At 39.0% G+C, this 24,156-nt stretch overlaps 1 protein-coding gene and 1 pseudogene across 1 annotated transcript in view; one reads left to right on the top strand and one right to left on the bottom strand.

The window, feature by feature from the left end:
* The window catches only part of AGBL1 (AGBL carboxypeptidase 1), a 452,999-nt gene that overhangs the window by 138,422 nt on the left and 290,421 nt on the right, over nucleotides 1–24,156 (bottom strand). The gene's annotated exons all lie outside the window — the stretch shown is intronic.
* On the top strand, nucleotides 9,860–9,989 carry LOC123945299 (annotated as a pseudogene).

The following is a 24,156-nucleotide window of genomic DNA, read 5'->3' on the forward strand; positions in this document are numbered from 1 at the left end:
AAAATCCAAACATCCTTCTAGCTAGGTCTTACAGACCAGAAAAAAAAAATTATCTTTGATCTCCTGTGTATTTTCAACTAAAATATACACTTCGATCTAAACATATTTAATATAACTTTTACATCTCTCTATCAAAGAGAATAATTGTCGAAGTTACAGTTCATAGGAAAATTCTCCTCTATAATACCTGCTTTCCTCTTCCTTGCTCCTCCTTTAAAGTAAGAAAATCGCCCCGTCCAAAAAAAATTAGGTAATGAAATGTACACATTTATTCATTCACTGCCAATCCCTTTATCCTAAAGCCAGAAGCAATCCTTTAGACACCATTGCCCCCTTCCTTCCCCAAGATATAGATTGGGTATCCACAATTACAGGAAGGTGTTGTTTTCTCCTTTCACTCTGTCATCTGTTCTAAATTTACATTTCACTGGTCTCTGACAAGGATAGCGCAGCAGATGGCAAATGAAATCTAATTAGTGGTATCTTACAAGTTGTGTCAAGACTCTTCAGTAAGGTTGTTTTGTTGAGAAGCCACTGCATGAGTGTTAGCTCTGTCCCCTGATTATAAGCAAAAGGAATCAGAAGCACTGGTCTTTATTTTACCTAGTTCAGAGCTTGCCAATTGGAAAGAGCCTTTTTCCCAGGAGCATTTGTCAAAAACAATCAGAGGCAATTGCTGAACATCACAGATACCTGAGGCAGTGGAGAACAGTTGGCAAACAATGAACTATCCATGAGAAATGAAACTAAAAGTTGGGAAAGAAAAGTTTGTAGGGGGATGTGAAATGCTCTCACCTATTCTTGGGAGTATAAACGCACTGGATTACATGCACACCTAGACTTATGTGCATGCCCATGCTCAGGAAGGACCAGAGAAGGCCCTGGGCTCTCACCTGTGATTAAACCCGAAGCTCTGCATAAGCAGGAAGTAAAGACTAAGGCAGAATTATAAACTGCTTGACTGAGTGTTGAAGGCATGCCCCCTACAGGCTTGCATGCTCCCCAGCAGAGGCTATGGGACTCATCAGTTCCAGGCAACCAAGAAAATCTCAACCTAATAATCAAATCGATCATGAAGCTAGCCGAGTAGAAACTTCAGTGGCTACACATGACAAATAATATAGACTTTAGAGACTTGGTTCAACAAACTTACTAAACAAACAGCAAACTGGTAGAGGGGAAGGACCTAATTTATAGAATTGTTAACACTATGCAATTTAAAATGTCTACTTTTCAGCCAAAAAATTACTAGACATACCAAAAAAAAAAAAAAAAGACCCATACCTAGGAGATAAAGCAGCAAACAGAAACTCCCTGTGTAAGCGCAGATATCGGACTTACTGACAAAGTTTAAATCTGCTACTGTAAATATGTTCAAGGAACAAAAGAAAACAAGGTCTGAAAAACTAAAGGAAATTATGAAAACCATGTTTCTGTGCATAGATATTATCAATAACCAAATAAAAATTACATGAAAGAACCACGTAGAAATTCTGGGGTTGAAAAGTACAGTAACCAAAATGACAAATTCATTAGAGGTTTCAGCAGAAGACCTGAGCAGACAAAAGAAATAGCCAATGAACGTGAAGATAATTTAGTTGGGATTATCGGATCTCAGGAACAGAAAGGAAAAAAAAAAAAAGAAACCATGAACAGTCTCAGATACCAAGTATACCAACATGCACCTAACAGGAGTCACAGAAAGAGATGAAAGAGAGGGACAAAGAAACAGAAAGAGTAGTTGAAGAAATAATGATGAAAAACTTCCTGTATTTGATGGAAAGCGTTAATCTACATGTCTAAGAAAGTCATCAAACCCCAGGACAGATAACTCAGGGTTCAGTTAGATACATCATAATCAAAATGTTAAAAGACAAAAAAAAAAAAAAAAAAAAAAAAAAAGGAAGAAGAAAGAAAGAAAAAACCAACAGATGGAGGCCTGGGTATTTCAACTGGTTAAGCATCTGCTCTTGGCTCAGGTCATGATCCCAGAGTCCTTGGACAGAGCCCTGCATTGAGCTCCCTGCTTGGTGGGGAGGCTGTTTCTCCCTCTCCCTCTGCCTGCCACTCCCCCTGTTTGTGCTCTCTCTCTCTATCCATCAAATAAATAAAATCTTAAAAAAAAAAGAAAGAAAATCTCAATAGAGAAGTGACTAATCTTATACAAGAGATCAACAGTGAGATTAAAAACTAATTTCTCATTAGAAACATTGGAGGCCTAATAATGTACTATATGTTGAGTAATTGAACATAATAATAAAAATTTAAAAAAAAAAGAAAAAAGAAAAAAGAAACATTGGAGGCCAGAAGGTCATAAAATAACATATTGAAAGTATTGAAAGAATTAGACTGCCAACCGAGAATCATGTCTAGGAAAACAATCCTTTAAAAAATGAAGGAGAAGCCTGATGATTCACAGATCTGTACCCCCGGGGCAAATAATACATATGTTAATAAATTTTTTTTTTAAATGAAGGAGAAATTAAGAAGATTCCAGATAAGCAAAAATAGAGAGTTCATTTCTAACTGCTCAGTCTTACAAAAAATTCTAAAGGAAGACTTTCAGGCTGAAATGAAAGCAGATTAGACAATAATGAGAATACACATGAAAAAAAATAAAGACACTGACAAAGGTGACTACATAGGTGAATATAAATGACAATATAAGCATTTTTATTGTAACATTTTCTCCACCTGATTTAAAAATCAACTGCATAAGGAGTAGTTATAAATTGTGTTGATGTGTGTCCAATGTATAAAGGTGTAATTGAGATGACAGCACAAAGGATGGAAGAGGAAATGAAGCTATATAAGAACATATTTTTGTATGCTATTGCATTAATATGACCTAGATCTTTATAAATAAACATATTAATTGCAATCCCCAAGGAAAATTCTTAGAAAAGAATTATATATAAGCATATTAATTTAAATGACATATTAAAAATACTTATTTAGTGCAGAAGGGGGCAATAATGGAAGTACAGAAGAATAACAAAAAAAAGGGACATAGAAATATAGGAAACAAACAAACAAAAAAGAAATACAGGAAACAAATAACAAAATGGCAGCTATAAATCTTCCCTGATCAATAATTAAATTAAATGTAAATTAATTAAACCATTCAATCTAAAGATAGAGATGTACAAAATGGATTTTTTAAATAATTTTTTTAAAGATTTTATTTATTTGACAGAGAGAGACACAGCGAGAGAAGAAACACAAGCAGGAGGAGTGGGAGAGGGAGAAGCAGGCTTCCTGTCTAGCAGAGAGCCCAATGGGGGGCTCGATCCCAGGACCCTGGGATCATGACCTGAGCCAAAGGCAGACTCTTAACGACTGAGCCACCCACGTGCCCCAAGAATGGATTTTTAAAAAATAAGTGTTACAGCTATAAGCTGTCAACAAGAAATATATTTTGTATTCAAAGATACAATGGATTAAAAGTAAAAGGATGGAAAAAAATATACCATACAAACAGCAATTATAAAAGTGAGGGCTATACTAGTATCAGTCAAAATAGACTTTAAGCCAAAAAGTTTTGCAAGAGGCAAAAAAGGTTATTATAAAACAGTAAAGAATCAGTTCATTAAGGAGTTATAACAACCATCAACATATGTACCAGTAATGACAGCCATAATATATGAAGTCGAAACTGACAGAAACAAAGTGAGAAATAGACAATTCAATCATAATAGTTACAGACTTCAATTCCTCACTTTCAGTAGTTAAAAGACTACTATACAGAAGATAAACAAGATAAGACTTGCCTAGCACTGTAAACCATTTAGACTAACACAACTACTGAACACTTAGTCCAACAACAGAAAAATGTACATTCTTCTCTAGTGCACACAGAGTATACTCCAAGAAAATAACCTATCTGAACAATGGCTAGACCCTCAAGGTCCTGGAAACTTTGCTTTCAGATTCCTTAGAGACTTACACTATCCCTAACCCCCACTAACTGAAAGTATATTATCAGTCACTCCTTAAAATCCCAGTGCCTAGGGGCGCCTGGGTGGCTCAGTGGGTTAAAGCCTCTGCCTTCGGCTCAGGTTATGATCCCAGGGTCCTGGGATCAAGCCCCACATCAGGCTCTCTGCTCAGCAGGGAGCCTGCTTCCTCCTCTCTCTCTGCCTGCTTCTCTGCCTATTTGTGATCTCTGTCTGTCAAATAAAAAAATAAAATCTTAAAAAAAAAAAAAAATCCCAGTGCCCAATCCTGTCCCTGTGCTATATAGAAAAAGCACCTTTTTGCACCAGAAAAAAAAAAAGTCTCAATAAATGTAAAAGATTTAAAATCACACAAGATAATTTCTGTGATTCAAAGCAAAAGAAATTAGAAATCAATAACAAAGAGAACCTTAAGAAATTCACAAATATGTGGAAAATAAACAATGTATCACTAAATAATCAATGGGTCAAAGCAGAAATCACAAGGGAAATTAGGAAACTTTTTGAGAGCAATGCAAAGAAAACACAATGTATCAAAAGTATGGGACACAGCAAAAGCAGTGCTTAGAGGAAAATATATAGTTACAAGTGCCTGTATTAAAAAAGAGGAAAGACCTCAAATCAACAACCCACTTCCACCTAAAAAAACTAGGGGGAAAAAAAGAGGAAATTAAGCCCAAAGCAAGTAGAAGGGAGGAAAAATAAAAATTAAACAGAAATCAATGAAATAAAGAATAGAAAAACAATAAACAACTCAATGAAGTAAAAACTGGTTCTTGGAAATTTTATAAACTTTCAACCAAACTGACAAAATAAGAGAAAAGACATAGATGGTTAAAATAAGGGATGAAAGACAGAACATGATTATTATAGAAGCTAAAAGGTTTAAAAGAAAATACCACGAACAACTGTACAACAACAAATTAGAAAATCTGAAGGAAGGTGGGGTCCCTGGGTGGCTCAGTCAGTTAAGTGTCAACTCATGATTTCGGCTTGGGTCATATCTTGGGGTGGTGAGATCAAGCCCTGCGTGGCACTCCGTCTTCAACGCAGAGGCACCTTGAGATTCCCTCTGCACCTCCCTCTGCTCACTTGTCCTCTCTCTCTCTCTCTCAATCTCTCAAATAAATAAATAAATAAATAAATAAAATCTTTAAAAAAAGAAAAGCTAGAGGAAGTAGACTATATAAAAAGACACAAACTACTACATTGGATTCACAAAGAAACAGGGAATCGGAACACAACTGTAATAAAGAAACTGAATTAATAGTTAAAAATGTGGGTTTTTTAAAAATGTTTCCATAAAAGAGAGCTCAGAAACATATGACTTCATTGGTAAATGCTACTCAACTTTTCAGAATTAAAATCAATTTTTCATAAACTCTTCCAAAATATAAAAGGAGAAAAAACACTTTCCAACTCATTCTGTAAGTCTAGTATTAACATTGGTACCAAAACCCAAGATATCACAGAAAAGAAAACCGAAGATCAATATTCTCTAGAAATGTAGATCTTAATATCCTCCACAACATAACTGTCAAACCAAATTCAACAATGTATGAAAACGATTATACATGTTGTTCACAAGCAAGTGGGATTTGTTCTAGAATTGGAAAGTCTGTTCAATGTGAAAATCAATGCATGCCGAAAATCAATCAATGTAATACAATGTATTAATAGAATAAAGGACAAAAACACACATTATCATCTCAGTACATACAGGAAACCATTTTACAAAGGGCAATATGCTTCCATGGTAGAAAACATGAAAAAATAAACTATGAATAGAAGAGAAATTCTTCAACCTGACAAAGGATATCTATGAAAAACCCACAGTTGTCACGAGACTTAATGGTGAAAGGTTGAAAGTTTTCCCCTAAGACCTGGAATGAACCAAGAATGACTGCTCTCACCACATGTCCTCAACATCATACTGGGTACGTTAGTCAGAAAGATCGGGTACGAAATGAAATAAAAATCATCCAGAGTAGAAAGTGAGAAATAATCTATCCTTATTGGCAGATGAACAATGTTGTATATAGAAAATTCTCAAGAACGTACAAAAAAACTCTAGAGCTGATAAATATATTCAGAAATAATGCAGTACAAGATCAAAGTGCAAACATCAACTATATTTCTGTATATTAAGCAATAAACCTGAAAATAAAATTTAAAAATAATTCAACTTATGGAGCACCTGGGTGGTTCAGTGGGTTAAAGCCTCTGTCTTCAGCTCAGGTCATGATCCCAGGGTCCTGGGATCAAGCCCCAAATCGGGCTCTCTGCTCATCAGGGAGCCTGCTTCCCCCTCTCTCTCTGCCTGCCTCTCTGCCTACTTGTGATCTCTGCCTGTCAAATAAATAAATAAAATCTTTAAAAAAAATAAAAATAATTCAACTTATAATAGCATCAAAAAGAATAAAATACTTTGGAATCAATTTAATCTAGGAAATGCAGGAATTGTATACTAAAAACTACAAAAAATTATTGAAATTAAAGGACACCTGAATAACAGGAATATCTCCTGTTCATAAATTTGAAGACTTAATATAGTTAAAATGGCAATTCTTCCCATGTTGACCCAAAAATTCAACACAATCTCTATCAAAACTTTAGGCGACTTCCCCCCCCCCCCCAGAACTCGATGACCTGAACTTAAAATTCTTATGGCCATACACGGGACACAGACTAGACAAACAATCTTGAAAAAGAAGAACAAAGTTGAAGAATTCTTGTTTCCAAATTTTAAAGTCTACTACAAAGATAGTTATTAAGATAGCATGCAACTGGTATAAGGATAGACATATAGCTCAAGGGATATGGAACTGAGCATCCAGAAATAACCATCACATTTTTTGGTCAGTTGATTTACTACAAAGGTGCCAAGACAATTCAAGGAGGAATGAATAGTCTTTTCAATATGGCGCTAGGAAAACTTAATATCCACATGTAAAGGAATGAATTTGGATCCTCACCTCAAATCATACATAATAATTAAGGCTGAATGGATCCTAGGCCTAAATATTAAGAGTAAAATTATTAAATTCCTAGAAACACAGAATCACATCTTTGTGACCTTGGATTAAGCAATGGTTTCACAGATATGGCACCAGGAGCAAAAGTGACAAAGAAAAAAAAAGCAGATAATTGGATTTCATCAAAATTAAAAACTCTTGGGCATCAAAGGACACCATTAAGAAAGTGAAAGACATCCCACAGAATGGAAGAATATATTTACAAATCACACACCTGATAAGACAACCCAATTAAAATCTAGGCAAATTATTTGAATAGACATTTCTCCAAAAAAGACATACAATGAGCAATAAGCACATGAAAATACGGTCAACATCATTAGGTAAATGCAAATCAAAACCACACTAAGATACCACTTCACACCCACTAGAATGGCTAACACAAAACAGAAAATAATGGAGAATGTGGATAAATTGAAAATCTTGTACATTTTTAGTGGAATACAAAATGGTTCAGCTATTTTGGAGTAGTTTTCAGTCCCTTAAAATGTCAAGGATTGAGTTCCCATATGACCCAGGAGCCTCTCCTAGAGACCCGAGAAAAGTGAAAAACATATGTTCACATAAAGTCTTATACATGGATGTTCATAGCAGCATTACTCACAGCAACCAAAAAAGTAGAAACAAGCCAAATGTCTATTAACTGACGAATGAACAAATGTGGTATGCCCAATGAATATTATTAAGTCCTTATTAAGTCAAACATGCAACTTGGATGAACCTTGAAAACACTACGCTAAGTGAAAGATGCCAGATATAAAGAACAATATATTATATACACTATTTTTATGAAATGTCCAGAACAGGCAAATTCATACAGACAGACTACATTAGTGATTTCCAGGGACTGTGAGGATGAGAGAATTGGGAATGACTACTAATGGGTATAGCACTTCCACTGGGGTAATGAAAATATACGGAAATAAGAGAGTGGTGATGATTTTATCACTTTGCGAATATATATTTTTAAAATATTTTATTCATTTATTTATTTATTTATTTATTTATTTATTTATTTGAGAGACAGAGAAAGTGGAAGCACAGGGAGGGGCAGAGGGAGAGGGAGAAGGAGAAGCAGGCTCCCTCCTAATCCCAGAGCCTGACACAGGGCTCAATCCCAGGACCGGGAAGTGATGACCTGAGCTGTCGTCAGATGCTCAATGGACTGAGGCACCCCCACTTGGTGAATATATTAAAAACCAGTTAGTTACACACTTGAAATGGCTGAACTGCTTAGTATGTGAATTATACCCCAATTTTTAAATGCAATCCCTAAAACTTGTGAAAAAAAAATGCATTACATATTACAGAGACTCCATCAATTAGTCCCCTAACTACTGAGGTTTTATTCTATCAGCATATGCTTACCTATTTACATACTGAAACATGGAATAACCAGTCTTCAAAAATTTTTTATACCTCAACTTTCCTATTTATTAATCATCTATCTGGAAATGAAGTGTGGGAACAGCCTTACAAATAATGTTAGAAATTCTGAAGCTACACAGCTTGCTTTCCAAAATCTGTCACATATACCAAATCACAGCAATGATACATTAACATACATCTAACCTACTAAATATACTTACGTTAGGAACTAAATTAATTTTGTATATCTTGATTCCACTTGTTTATTAAGGGTCTTGCTTAAATTATATCAGGTGTTTTGACTTGCCCTCAACTTTTGTTTTTAAGATTTTATTTATTTATTTGAGGGAGAGAGAGAAAGAGAAACAGAGACAGACCATGAGCATGGGGGAGGAGGCAGAAGGAGAGGAGAAGCACACTTCTCCCGAGCAGGGAGGTTGGCACAGGGCTCGATCCCAGGACCCTGAGATCATGACCTGAACCGAAGACAGAGGCTTAACCCACTGAGCCACCTAGCACCCACGTCCTCAACTTTCTTGCTCACAGCATGAATCTCCAGCTTCATTTTGAGGTCAGGCATAAGATGTCAGTAAATTCTCTGCAAGGTAATGGACATCAGCAAAGCCCTGAGACAGCAACAAAACCTCCTTCCACAAACCCACGTGGCATGAAAGGCACTTCCATCAGCTGACACCATAAAGCCCTGAAGGCCTACCTAAAGGATGGATATTTGTCTGTTTTTCAAGAGAAGAAAACAGTAGAACTAGTTGTCCATTCTGTCCGACCAGTCAGCAATGGCTACCCATGCAGCGGTTACTTGGCTTTCTTGCATAAAAATAGCTCAGAGTGAAAACTGACAAGCTCTTTAGATAACCAAGGGAGTCACACCTGAAAAGCTGCTAGATATTAGCAGAGGACATCCTTGATGCTATAATACGATGTTAATTAATTTGATCTTTCTGAAGGGGAAGGAGTATTCCCCTATTCCCCACCATTTACATAACAATTCAATGCTTCAGCTGCAGACTTGAAACTTGGGTCTCCTGGCTGCTAACCAGGTCACTACTTTCACTGAACACCTTGTGGACAGTTTAAGATGGCAGAATGATTTATTTACCACTTTAGCTTCCTTTAATGCATTTAAAAATGCACAACTACCTACGAGCTAAACTGAAGCTCGAAACCTCATTCCATGGGGCGCCTGGCTGGCTCAGTAGGTAGAGCATGGAACTCTTGATCTTGGGGTCATGAGTCCGAGCCCCACGTTGGCCACAGAGTTTACTTTAAAACACACACACACTTCATTCTATAAACCTAGTTGAGAACTAAACTGTAAGTACCAATTAGTGGAGGTTGGAGGTTGCATTCTTTGTTTATTCCACAATAAATAAACCTATTCAATGTGCATTCTTTCTTTTTAGTCTGAATTAGCACCCTTTAAAGCTCTTACGGGCAGTCTTGCTCTGGGATCTTTCTCCCGATTTTGAAATATCCCTTTATAGCTTTGCGCAGTGGCAGTACCATAGCCAATGAGGCTTATCCGAGGTGCAATTACTGCTAATTGAAAATATCCCTTTGTGTAATCAGAGCTTCATGCTTCCATTTCACTTGGTTCCAAGTGTCCAGTCACAGACTCTCATCTTTGCCAAACCCACACCATTCCTCTTTCCTGCCACAATCCCCAGGCCTCCTGGTTCTTTCAGGACAGAACAGTCAATATTCAGAATTAACAATGGCAACTCTTTCTACTCTAGGCAGAAGTAGTCATTAATCCTTTTGCCGACTTTTGTTGTTAGTCAGCTGTTGTGGGGGTAAGATTATCTGGGGTACTTAAAATTGTGTCTAGCCATTTGAAACTTATTAGAAACTTAATTTGTACATATAAAAAGAATAAACACATAGGCAGTAACCTCTTCAATATCAGCCACAGCAACTTCTTTCAAGATATGTCTCCAAAGGCCAAGGAAACAAAAGCAAAAATGAGCTTTTGGGACTTCATCAAGATCAAAAGCTTCTGCACAGCAAAGGAAACAGTCAACAAAGCAAAAAGGCAACCCACAGAATGGGAGAAGATATTTGCAAATGACAGTACAGACAAAAGGTTGATATCCAGGATCTATAAAGAACTTCTCAAACTCAACACACACAAAACAGATAATCATATCAAAAAATGGGCAGAAGATATGAACAGACACTTCTCCAATGAAGACATACAAATGGCTATCAGACACATGAAAAAATGTTCATCATCACTAGCCATCAGGGAGATTCAAATTAAAACAACATTGAGATACCACCTGACACCAGTTAGAATGGCCAAAATTAACAAGACAGGAAACAACGTGTGTTGGAGAGGATGTGGAGAAAGGGGAACCCTCTTACACTGTTGGTGGGAATGCAAGTTAGTGCAGCCACTTTGGAGAACAGTGTGGAGATTCCTGAAGAAATTAAGAATAGAGCTTCCCTATGACCCTGCAATTGCACTGCTGGGTATTTACCCCAAAGATACAGATGTAGTGAAAAGAAGGGCCATCTGTACCCCAATGTTTATTGCAGCAATGGCTACGGTCGCCAAACTGTGGAAAGAACCAAGATGCCCTTCAACGGATGAATGGATAAGGAAGATGTGGTCCATATACACAATGGAGTATTATGCCTCCATCAGAAAGGATGAATACCCAACTTTTGTAGCAACATGGATGGGACTGGAAGAAATTATGCTGAGCAAAATAAGTCAAGCAGAGAGAGTCAAGTATCATATGGTCTCACTTATTTGTGGAGCATAACAAATAACATGGAGGACATGGGGAGATGGACAGGAGAGGGAGTTGAGGGAAACTGGAAGGGGAGATGAACCATGAGAGACTATGGACTCTGAAAAACAACCAGAGGGTTATGAAGGGGCGGCGGGGGGTGGGGGGGGGGTGGGGGGTGGGAGGTTGAGGAACCAGGTGGTGGGTAATAGGGAGGGCACGTACTGCGTGGAGCACTGGGTGTGATGCCAAAACAATGAACACTGTTATGCTGTAAATAAACAAATAAAAAAAAAAAGAATAAACAGAGGTCTCTTTACCCTTTGCTTCTCCTAGTCTTACAGAAAATCACGTTAAAGACAAAATACTCTTTTATTTTCCCAAATTGATGATAATTATCCCTACCAGTATCTTGTATTCTTTGAAGGAACACACAAAAACAAAATAAAATACACCTTGTAATTCTCTGATATTGGAGGGATATATGAGGTTAAAAAAAAACATACGAATACAGAAACATCTTAAGACAATAAAAGAATTATACAAACATAAAGTAATATTGTTAATTTAGCATTACTTGAGGTTTTTATCTCCTCATGATGCTAGCTGCCAAACCCAATGATCAATCAAATTGTGTGGCAAATCTGGGAGAAAAATCTGGGAAGACAGTGAACATCTGGTTGAAATTTCTCGCCAATGGGTGAGAAACACTCTTGTCATAGCTGGAAGTTTCTGTGCTCATTCTGGTTCTAAATTATTCAATTTTATTGAAGAAGTATTTACGAAGCATCCTCTGCACCAAGCACTGTGATCGAGACCGAAGATAGTCAAGTGCAGAAGTGCCTTGAACATAATCCCAACTAGTTCACACTCTAGTTATCAAGGCCTGCCAACCAAAAAGTGTAAATATGTGAAGGAGATATAACAGGGATATGGAAGCAATTAATTCTGAATCGGGGGTCAATTATAAAGAGGGAAGCATAACAGCCATTTATAATTATAAGTTAATGTGCTATGTCTCCCTGGGATATTTCTAATTATGAAATGAAGGACTCTATCTTCTGCTAATAGAATTTCCAATGTCTGTAAAATCTTAATGGAAAGGATTTTTATTTAAATACTGAAGACTGAATATATGCACTCATCCATTATATCTCCAGGAACCCCCCTCCGAAATTACTGTAAAGGATTTTAATAACATTCATAAATCTCTAAACACACAGAAAATAGAAGACATGACAACAGACAAGAAATATCTAAATATTGAGAGACTAAAAGCAGATGGTCTAGTGCTTTATGAATTAGCAGATCAGAGATCCCTCAAATTTATACACCAAAAGGAAGCAAGCCAATTTACAAGAGAAAGAGATCAGAAAATGGGTGCAAATGATGTCTCTGACACTAAGAAATACAGAAAACTTCCAAACACAGTGTTGGTTGAAAGTCTGTATGAAAGGCATTTAGACCCTCAGATCCCGTCTCCATATTATATGACTGAGCAACCTTTCTTTCCCTTCCATGTCAGAATACTGAAGACTTATTCTCATAACCATACAGAACCCACACATGGGGTCATCAAGCACAGATGGGAGAAGGGTGAAATGTCACACTGAAACAGAAGGACACACTACAATGAAAATTGAAAGAAATGTTCTTAAAAACTGTCAAACAGAAAAGACAAATTTCTTTCAAATACATGTCAATTATGCTGTGTGTAGATTTAACATTACTAATGACAAAACACCTGAAAACAACAGAGAAAAACAGTTCAAAGTGTTGATTTTCCAGTTTGACAATTCCTAATTGTCAGGATGAAAATTCATTCAAGTAAGATGAAATAAAGATATTTTCAGACATGAAATGAGCTTAGAGTTTCCTTCCCATAAATCAGTACTGAAAAAACTACTACAGGATGTACTTTAGGAAGAAGCAAAAACAGCACACGGAGAGGAAGTGAGAGGCAACTGGGTAAACTTATGTAACTGCGGAATTTAAAGTAATTGACTTTCTTTGCTTCAGGTAAGTGGGATTAAAGTAAAAACAACATTCAAGAAGGTGAGAAACAGTGTTTAATGACTATTTAGGTTTGTTCAAGTCCTCATCTCAGGTGGGAAAGTACAGAGATAATGTATAACTTTAGCTAATTTATGGAACTTAATTAACTTTATTTCTTTTTCAATTCTCATGTATTTTTGGCTCTTGGGACAATGTCATCATTTCAATATGAAAAAAGAAGCTAGTTCAACACAAAATAGAAATTTTAAGTATAGGATGAGACAAAATCAAGGCTGGGGAAAGGAAGGGAATAGCAAAAGGAAGGGATGAGATATTGCCAAAAGATGAAGGATCTCCTTGTCCCCTCTCTGAAAGAATGATTCAAATATTTAGGTGGCAGTACACAACTTTCCATATATATACAGCAGGACTGGATTTTGTTAAGAAAAGGTGGGGATGGAACATTCCAGGGGTTTGGGGACCAAGTCCAGTCTCTCTTCTCTCTCAGCCGCCTTCTCTGACCAGGAGAGAAGGAAGGAATCCCACATGTGAAGGAGGTAAAGTAGGAAAGGGAAGGGTCCTACTTGACAGAGTGGGGTAGACCCCTTGCCTAGCAAGTGGCTCCACTGGGAGCCCTGCAAGCAGTCAGGGCCATCTGCCTCCTTCTGTACTACATTCAGAACCAAGTCAACCACCTTGACAACTCTACAAAGGGGTCCTTGGCCTGACCAGACTTACCAAAAACCAGGTTGTCTAGTCTCCCTATCTGGCTAAAAGGACCTGAACGAACAGGGTCTATCACCCCGGGTTCTAGATTCACCAAGGCAGCAAGAGGACTATATCTGCCACCTGTGGCTTCATCATGACACACAGAGATGTGGTCCAGCTGCAGGTCATTACAGGCAGGTTCCAGTGGGGTTGATCCCAGGATCATCACTGATCACCTCCCAGAAGTCTGCACTGATCTGTTTGCCCCACTGACCAGCCTGGATGAGCAAGATTTCCCTCATGGTTAAAATTCATTTTAATCTCTCTGTTCACCTCAAGGTATGTACAGGGCAAGAAAATGATATGTGATTCATTTTTTCTATGCTGCTAGTTGCAGGCTAGAAGGATGGGACATGTCCCAGAGGCTGAAGGTTTCAACATAGGAGCAGGAAGTTTCTGAGAGTGGAACTTAATTAACTTTAAAGGTTTATTTTAAAAGTGCATTAATGCTTTGTGCTCCTGAAATATTAACAATGTTTTATTGTTTTTTTTTCAGTATTTAAATTTATTTATTTTTTCAGCATAACAGTATTCATTGTTTTTGCACAACACCCATTGCTCCATGCAAAATGTGCCCTCCCTATTACCCACCACCTGTTCCCCCAACCTCCCACCCCTGACCCTTCAAAACCCTCAGGTTGTTTTTCAGAGTCCATAGTCTCTTATGATTCACCTCCCCTTCCAATTTTTCTTTTTTATAAACATATAATGTATTTTTATCCCCAGGGGTACAGGTCTGTGAATCGCCAGGTTTACACACTCCACAGCACTCACCATAGCACATACCCTCCCCAATGTCCATAACCCCCTCCCCCAATCCCACCTCCCCCCAGCAACCCCCAGTTTGTTTTGTGAGATTAAGAGTCATTTATGGTTTGTCTCCCTCCCAATCCCATCTTGTTTCATTTATTCTTTTCCTATCCCCCTAACCTGTTTTATTGCTTTTTTTTAAAGAGATTTATTTATTTATTTATTTATTTATTTATTTATTTATTGGGGGGGGCGGGCAGAGGGAGAGAGAGAATATCAAGCATAATCCACTCTGAGGTCACAAATTCACCAGGGGCTCCACCTCGGAGGACCCTGAGAACATGACCTGAGCTGAAATCAAGAGTCCAAAGCTTGGGACATTTGGGTGGCTCAGTGGGTTGAGCTTCTGCCTTCAGCTCAGGTCACGATCGCAGGGTCCTGGGATTGAGCCCCGCATCGGGCTATCTGCTCAGTGGGGAGCTTGCATCTCCCCTCTCTCTGCCTGCTGCTCTGCCTACTTGTGATCTCTCTCTCTCTGTGTCAAATAAATAAATCTTTAAAAACATTTAAAAATCTTTTTTAAAATCTTTAAAAATCTTTTGAAAGATTTCTTTAAAAAAAAAACATAAAAAATCTGAAGCTTAATCAACTGAGCCACCCAGGAACCCCAACAATGTTTTATTTCTTGTAAGTGAGTTATGTGGATGTTCAATTAGTGTTAAATTCACTTTCGTTGTGTGCAATTTTCTGTACATATATTATACTTCAATATTTTTTTAGTTAAGGAAAAATTTTTTAAAATAATTTAAAAAGTGAGTAACTTCCAAACTGGCAGAGGGGAAAAACAAAGGAATTTTTAGAAATCCGTAAGCCAACTGAGGTAGAAATGGTGGGCTTCAAAAAAGTAAGCAAATAAAAAATTGTTAAGTAAATAGCATAAAATACGATGAAAGAAATAAATCCAAATAGATCAGTGCTTCCAGTCAACATAAAATTAAGTAATCTTTTAAAAGATGCTACTATTCATTGGCTTTTCTAAAAGCAAACATACATCTGGGCTACATGACATTTAGAAGAACAATACTTAAATTACCAGAGAAAGGTTGAAAACACTGGATCCCATTCCATACCCAACTTGTTTGGGATCCGGTAGTGAGACTGTCTAGAGTTACCGTAGTGCCTTAACCACCCGAGGGCGGACATCAACACTGCATGTTTGCTGCCACAGTATCTCACTGTCCTCGTACATATGGAGAGAAGGGTAGTTCTAAATAAAAGGATTAACACCCATACATAATCTTTTATACACAAAGTAGTTTTTATATATAAAATATGTAGTTTATAAAAGTATATATACAGTATACTTATATATATAAGTATATATATATAAGTATATATAGTCTTTTACTTGGGAGCATTGATCTTTGAAAAATTAATCTCAACAATCCCCATTTCATAACAGGTATACCAGGGGCCATTATTATTCCTGTTTGTTTATAAAATAATTCACACGTCCTGTAATGCAGAGAATAATGTGAAGAATACACTTAAAACTAATGCTAATACGTGACAAATGGTGATGCTTTTACATATTTGCTTCAGGTTTATTTTTAAACAGAAAATATTGAAGATAAGGGCTGAAGCCTCCTTGCATCCATTCAAAATCCAATTTCCATCCTTTCCTCTCCAAGATTACAAATACACTGAGCTGGTGTTAGTCATTCATATCTCTCTATCTATCCATCTCTCTCTGCTTCTGCTTTTGAATGTTCTCTTTGCTTTTTTTTTTTGGTTAATTTTTCCATGCCTGTATATGACTAACTTACAATGTTTTTGTAGAAAATGTTAATTTAAGGGGCACCTGGGTGGCTCAGTTTTTAGGTGTCTGCCTTTGGCTTGGATCATGATCACAGGATGCTGGGATCCAGCCCCGACTCAGGCTCCCTGCTCTACAGGGAGTCGGCTTCCGCCTCTCCCACTCCCCCTGCTTGTGTTCCCTCTCTCACTGTATCTCTCTCTGTGTCAGATAAATAAATACAATCTTAAAAAAAGAAAAAATGTTAATTTAAGTTCTCCATTAATTAAAAGTAAACACATGTACACACCATCACTATCACCACCCAGAAAAATACCCTAAAATTAACAACAACAAAAAATCCTCAAATGTAACTTTTCCCAGGTTGATCTACCAGCTTTTGTGAGATATTTGTCACAAAAAAAAAAAGAAAAGAAACAAAAAACTCCCACTAGATTGTGATCTTGTCGATTTCTGCTTGTAATTATTTTTGCTTCTGTGTTATGAAGTGATGTTGCTAGGGATATACATATTCATGGTTTTTGAGGGTTTCTTAGTGCATTGTTCCTTTGGGGGTTATATTTTTCTCCCTTTGTTCTGATTAATAATTTTGCTTGAATATTTTTTCCATGTAATAGTAATTGTTAGAGGTTTGTTACTCCATTTTCTCTCTTATTTTGTGTTTGCTGACCATCTCTCTTTTCCTATTTTATTATTTTTTTATTCTTTGTGCATGTGTGTGTATTTCATTCACCAAAGAAGGAACTTTGGATTTACTCCATTTTTTTTCCTCTTTGATCCTTGATTTGAAGAAATTCATTTTACAATATTTATCACATAATATAAATTTGATAAGCATTATTTTCTTATATTGTTACCTAGTTTGTAATTTTCAACATTATTTCTTTAAGTCTATGGATTGATTAAATTCTGTCTTTAGGCATCTGATGGTGGTAGAGGTGGCTATTATTATTAAAATAATTGTTCTTATAAACTTTGAGGTAACGCTTGATTTCTAATTCACCCCATTGTGATCAGGGAACCTGGACTATATGGGAACAGTTCTTCAATAGGTACTGAATCTTCTTTATGACATATATAGTACCTGACAAATTTTTATGAATGTTGAATACATGGTATAAATATGGACATATTCTCTGTTGGGAGAAGAATTATTTAAGATCAAGCTTTTTGATTATAGTACTTATATTTTTATCTTATTTTTTTTCTTTTTTTTTATTTATTAGTTTCTAAAGGAAGTTTATTTAAAAATCCCAATATTATTTGTCCTTAGAACTATTTTATCTTGTCTCATGTTTTTTGTTAATTTCCCCCCATTACTAGTACAGCTAAGTCAGATAGAAAAATACCTAGTGAATCCTTTTTCTCCCCCGAAGATGTGTTTTTGACCTTTCTCTGGTAATTTAAGTGTTCTTCTAAATTCTATGTAGCTGAGATGTTTGTTTTTAGAAAATCCAATAAACAGTAGCATCTTTTAAAAATTACTTAATTTTATGTTCACCCGAAGCACTGACCTATTTGAATTAATTTCTCTCATCGTGTTTTGTGCTAAGCAGGGTGAGCACGGTGTGAGGACTGGACCCCACTCTACCAGGGCTGCTCCCGTTCATCAGGATAGGAAGCATAAATCCAGCGTGTATCGGGTGAGTCAGTACTCTTCATGCTCAATCGCAATGCTTCAGGAGAGGCTCATTTCATATTCAGTTCCAGGGATGAACACATGACCCAGACCTGGCCAATCAGAATGCCACATTCCTTCACACCCACTCCATGGTTCTTGGATATGCGGATAACCAAGTGTGCTGATGGAAGCCTCCCCCAGGACGGCTGCTAACATTGTCAAGGAAAAGGAACCCTATCTAGAAACCACAAGTGCTGAAAGGTTATGAATAGTTGAAGCCTCTGGTATCATCTTTGCTATCATCTGGGAGACCTAACCAGGAAAGAGAGAGGGGACAGGTTTAAAGGGAGGAATGAGGAAAGGAGAGAAAGCCCATTGTCCCCTTGATTTTTCTGATAAATGAGCACTGATTCTCTTTTTGACTTAAGCTAGTTTCCACGAGTTTTTGTCACAAGTAAAAGGGTCTTGGTCCTATTATCCTAGGCATAAAAACCAGGCAAAAACCCTAGTGCTTGCTAAATAAAGAGTTTCATGGCCAATGAATGTGCGGATGTAAGAGTAGGCTGGCAGTCCCATGGCGGTGATCGATTTTTCCAGGTCATTCATACCTGTTTAACTTTGTGATCAATGGCATAGACCTTTGAGGCAGCTAGCAGAATGAAGGTGCAGCCTATAGCAATGCAACTGGGATTTCGAAATTGTGTGACTGCCTAGCCTGAGGATTAGATGGCACAGTCTCATCCTCTCCAGGACAGCCCACCAGCACAAACTGAGGTCCTCTGCCCAAATCTGAGACAGGATCCCACAGAACCTATAAAATCAACATGGAAACAGCCAGTGAAGTGGGAAGGTAATACACAACAATCATCTTTCTTTAAATATGAACCTTAGGGAAAGGACAGGATGCCCCACAAAACTACTGCTTCTAAGAAGCATCTCCAAAAAGGAGTAAAACCAGAGAGTAAGCTTGATGTCCCAGAGACAAGTACTAACCCTGAACCTGAACTCCATCCTAAAGGAAAATCTTAATAAACAGAATAAAAGGTGATGCTTCCCCCACTCCTTCTATCTCCAGGTCACAAGAGCCAGGATGCCAATGAAGACCTAATGTTCAGAGAATAAGGAGTGACCACTCTGCCTGAGAGTGGGGAGGTTTGTGGCTCCAGAGAAAGAGGGAAGAGGAAGAGAAAACAACAGAGTGTGAATGAAGGAGTGAAGAGGGGAGTCCAGTGTTCCTAGGAGGCCAAATGCAGGAGGGCACAAAGGCCAAGGGGGTTTTTGAGCACAGGCTTGTAAAGGAAATAATTCGGAAAGCTTTCTTTCCTGGTACCCATGGGGATTGCCATCTGTCCACAAGACCTTGGACGGAGTCTACAATGTTCAGGAAGGTTTCTCTGAGTGATCTGTAGCAATAAGTGAAGTGGACAGTTTCACACATGGATAAATATTGTGTAGAAACCCCCAGCATAACAGAGGAAAGTGTATAGACTCAGGAGATCATGAGAACTTAAACCTCACGAAATCTTGGAAATATCAGAAGGCTTTAAAACTTCCACAAGTAAGGAAGGTGGGCTCAAGGGACTCTTTTCTGTTTCTCAAGGGGCCACAAGACTCCCCCTGATGAGAGATCACTGGGCTCTATAATTTATGCCATCGTGCTTTGGGCTGTTCGAGTCACCCCAGGTTTCTCACTCCCCCTCACCTCTCACATTCAGCCAGTCTATCTTCTTCCATGCATCCTCTAAACACCTCTCAATGTCCTTCCTCCAATCTCCTTCCTCCCCAAATACTCCTCTTCTTAGCTCGATGACACTAATCCAACCACTGTTTAGGCATCCTGTCTCAGAGGATGTTTCCCTGGACACTCAGAGTGAGCAAACTATCCTTCTTCTAGATCCCTATACAACCCAGATCGTATTCCATCGGATCTGTATCAAGTCACAATGAAACCATCTTTCTGCATATCTGACACCTCCACACAGTGTAAACTCTGAAGGAGAAAAAAAAAATATATATATATATATATATTTATATAACCACAGTGCTAGACAAAGAGCCTAGAAAAAGTATATGCTCAAGAGAATTCTGTCAAAATGAAGAGAATGGAGTTGAATTCAGTGAGGGTGATGATCTTATGATCATCCAGATCTCACGGAAGAGGAAACTGAGGCTCAGAGAAGTTATTTGCTCAGAGCAAATCAGGCACAGTCCTGGAGCTTGTCCAGTCATGGAAATGTGGCTTGAACTGGATTCTGATAAGATCCTCTTATCCCAAAGCCTATGCTATTTTTAGCACAGCCGATGACTCCATAAAACAGGATATTTCAATATTCTTTTTACTTGCAGGATTTCAGTCTAATCTTGAAGTCACTTAACTAGCTTGCAATTCGTTTCTATCTATAACCCACTGGTAAAACCAGTAAGGCTATATGACAGTCACCAAGATAAAGAGACAGACTGCAAATCCTGGAATTCGAGGTGTTCTAGGGATGCTGGTGTGGGCGTGCAGATAAATGAAAAGCATGAGCCTGTAGAAAGACCCACCCCAACTTATCAAAGCTACAAAGTCACCCGGATGTGAAAATCTCCCCACAGCTAACCAGGTATCTCTTGGTGTCTCCTGACTCTCTAGCTCTGAGAAAGGCAACGTCTTTCAGAGGCTGCAAGAAAAAATAAATAAATAAAAGAAGAGGAAGCCGCTGGTATAACTGAGCAGAGGGTTACAAATGGATTCATCAGAGGAAATCGCTAAAATGCCTACAGGTGTGTGAGGTCCCATATGTTCACTCGACTCAGGAATCCTTTGGGGAAAAAAATTAAGTTCTCCGAGCGAAGGCAGTCTGCACCCACTCCATGGATGATGAAAGGCACCCAGACCTAATTACTACATCTGGAGTGACTGCTCAAGTGCGAAGATAACAGAAAGTATGAAAGAAGGAGCAAAGCTACAGAATGTCACAGAGGCCCTGTAGAACCGTGGGCCCTCGGGACTGCCTCCCGCCGAAACTTTTGCGATCTCCCAACAAACTGGAGTATAAATCTCTGGGTGCTCTAGAGTACCTTCCCCCCCATGTTGATGGAAGGGGTTGTTTTCCTGTTCTTTTTAAATTTATTTTCCCCAGGCTTACTCCCTAGACTTCCTCTTTAAATGTATTATGCAGATCTTTGGTCAGAAAATGCCAATCAGGGCACCTGGGTGGCTCAGGTGGTTAAGCATTTGCTTTTGGCTCAGGCCATGATCTCAGGGCCCTGGGATCTAGTCCTGCGTCAGGCTCCCTGCTCAGTGGGGAGCCTGCTTCTCCCTCTGTCCCACTCTCCACCGCTCATGCTTGAGCTCATGCATGAGCACGTACACTCTCTCATGAATGAATGAATGAATGAATGAATAAAATATTTTTTAAAAAAGGAAAAGAAAACACACCCAACAATCAAGAGGCACTCTAAACGCAGATAGGATTTCCCTACCTTCTTTGACATCCCAACACATGACACGTGCACCTGCTGTTAGCAAAATCTAGACCAGAGGTCAACACATCTTCTCTTTCAAGGACCAAGCAGTCAGAGTCTTAGGCCTTGTGGGCCTGACCATCACTTACAACTATTCATCTCAGCCACTGTAGGGAGAAAACAGCCATAGACATTACGAAATGAAGGAGCACAGCTGGGTTCTGATAAAACTTTATTTATAAAAATGACCTGCGGGCCAGATTTGGCTCAAAGGCTATTGATTTGCTGACTCTGATCTAAGCCACAACAGGCCAGGTACGTGACAGATCCAGATTATATATGCCTCTGTTCCTCCTAGCTCAATTCTCTGCTTCAGAGTACTTGCTTATTTTTATGCTTTCTGGCTCATTCACGAAAGAGTAGGGGAAAAAAAAGTGACAACTCACTAATAGTCACATCAAGTAAAATGATATATGTGGAAACATTCTGGAAAATCTTGCAAATGTAGGGCTATTACTATGAGCACAAACAGCTCCAACCAGATTTGACTGGAGTTCATTCGTTCATTCACTGTTCATTGGTAGCATTATTTTTAAGTGTATGTCAGATGTCAGGATCTGGGCTTAAACCTGAAGAACAGAAAAAAGGCCCCTTGCATTAAGGATTTTTGTTCTAGCACAAAAGAGCAAAAAACCAGGGCAGCGTAGTACCATAGGCCCAATGAAATGGCCAGATAATGTTTTCCACTCTCGGTCTCCTTTGTCACACATTCTCCTTCCCTCGCCCTGCCAGTCCTGCTGCCATTAAGACTAGTTAGTCCAACAGGATGACGATCAGGACTCCAGGGAGGGAGAGAACAAAGAAAGTGCTCAGCTTTTTAAATCCACCATGACAGGACCGTCTTGCAAGCCAAATTTCAAGCAGAAGAAAATGAACTACAAAAGTTTGGTTGTGACCTTCCCTCGTAGATCAAGAACAAATGCTTGGAAGATTAGCTGTATAAAGACAGAAGGATGAATATTTGATGTCAGGGAAATTCCTCCTACAGAAGAAGAAGAGAGCCCTCTCAACGCTTGGGAGACACGTTCAAGGAAGATGAACGTCCACCCAGGGTTGGGATGGGTCCGGCAGAGGAGGATGATGAGTTGTCTGGTTGTAGGAAAGAAGGAGGGCACGCATCTAGAGATAAGAGGAACAGGGGAGAAGAGAGGAGGGAAGGAGGGGAAGGAGGAGGAGGGTGGGAAGCTTGAAGAGAAGAAGCAAGAGGCCCTGCTCTGCATCTTGTGGAAGGTGTTGCAGGCGATGCTGGATTGGGGGGCTGACCCCCGCACATCTCACCTGAGGCCCGTCTCGGAGTCTCATTTCTGACATTACCTTATCATCATGTCCCCCCTCCAGCTTCAGCTGATCCGTCTCCTTGACTCAATCTTTGGCTGGATTTACAAGTCTGGAGCTGGGTCAGCTCCTTAATAAGAAGTGAACATCATTTGCAGGCTGGAAATGGACTTCGCGTTTTGGCAGCGATCTTGGGGGTGGGGGAAAGGGAAGTGCTTTTCGGTCGGGGTGGAGCGCATGATTGCTGGATTACAACACAGAATATATATCTTCTGGTGACTTCCCAGCTGCAGAATCCTGGCTGCAATTAGAAACCTATATGTCTAGTCATTTTATCATTTTTATACATTTAGGAGCTCAAGTGTTTGCTCTAGCAGGCTGCAGCTGGCTGGCTGTCAACCCCCAGCTGTTGTTTAGCTGAAACACCACAACTAAAATTGTGGGCCAATATGACCGGAAACCAGATTGGGGAGTGAACAAAAAAACTCAGGATTAGTAAAAGATGTTTCGCGTGCTCATCCTTTGCTTCAACCAGGTGAAACCCACTGGTGTGCAAGAAGGCAGAGGAGGGGACTGGAAACCTATCCAGACACTTTCTCGAGAACTCTTTATGTGAAAGAGCCACGCCCTGCAGGCCAGTGTTCTCTCAAGGATTACTCAGGTCCAACATACGCCATGCCTTCAGGCTGGCTTCTGGCTTTCTCCACTTCTCAGGGGTCGCCAGATTAGGGACTCGATTCCAAATAAGGAAGTTGGGCTGCTTAGAGAAGGAATGAACACAACATCCAGTGTCGGGGGCAGCGCTGCTGAATGAGTCCTTGGACAACTGTAGGAACAATATTAATCCTGCAGCTGGGACTTTGCTAGCTGAGGTCGAGGGGCTGCCCAAATGTGTTAACCTTGCTTAGTGGGTAACCGTGTCTCCTTGCCAACTGAGCCTTCAGCTCCCGTTGGATTGGGGCAGTTTTAAAAAACCAGGGGGCCTTTTCTTTACCAAGTTTGAGTTCATTGCATCGCTAAAGACACCTGGTTTCTAAGAAGTGTCTTTAGGAGATGCAGATCCTGCACTGACCCAGCACGGTGCAAAATGTTTGTGATGCGCCTAGAATGCCATATCACTGTTAATTATGATGTCCGCCGTCAGGCTGTTCCCTGGTACTAAAGTCAACCGCGCTGTCAGCACCCAGGGCTGGGCATCACTTCAGCTGTCACAGGGCTGACAGGAGAACCTGCCTTTGGAGGAAGAAAACTCCTTTCTCACGCAAAGAGATGCAATAGGGAGGAAGAAGATTTCAGGCAGAATGAACTTGCG

The sequence above is a fragment of the Meles meles genome, chromosome 6 (assembly GCF_922984935.1).
Source record: "Meles meles chromosome 6, mMelMel3.1 paternal haplotype, whole genome shotgun sequence".
NCBI classification, from domain to species: Eukaryota; Metazoa; Chordata; class Mammalia; order Carnivora; family Mustelidae; genus Meles; species Meles meles.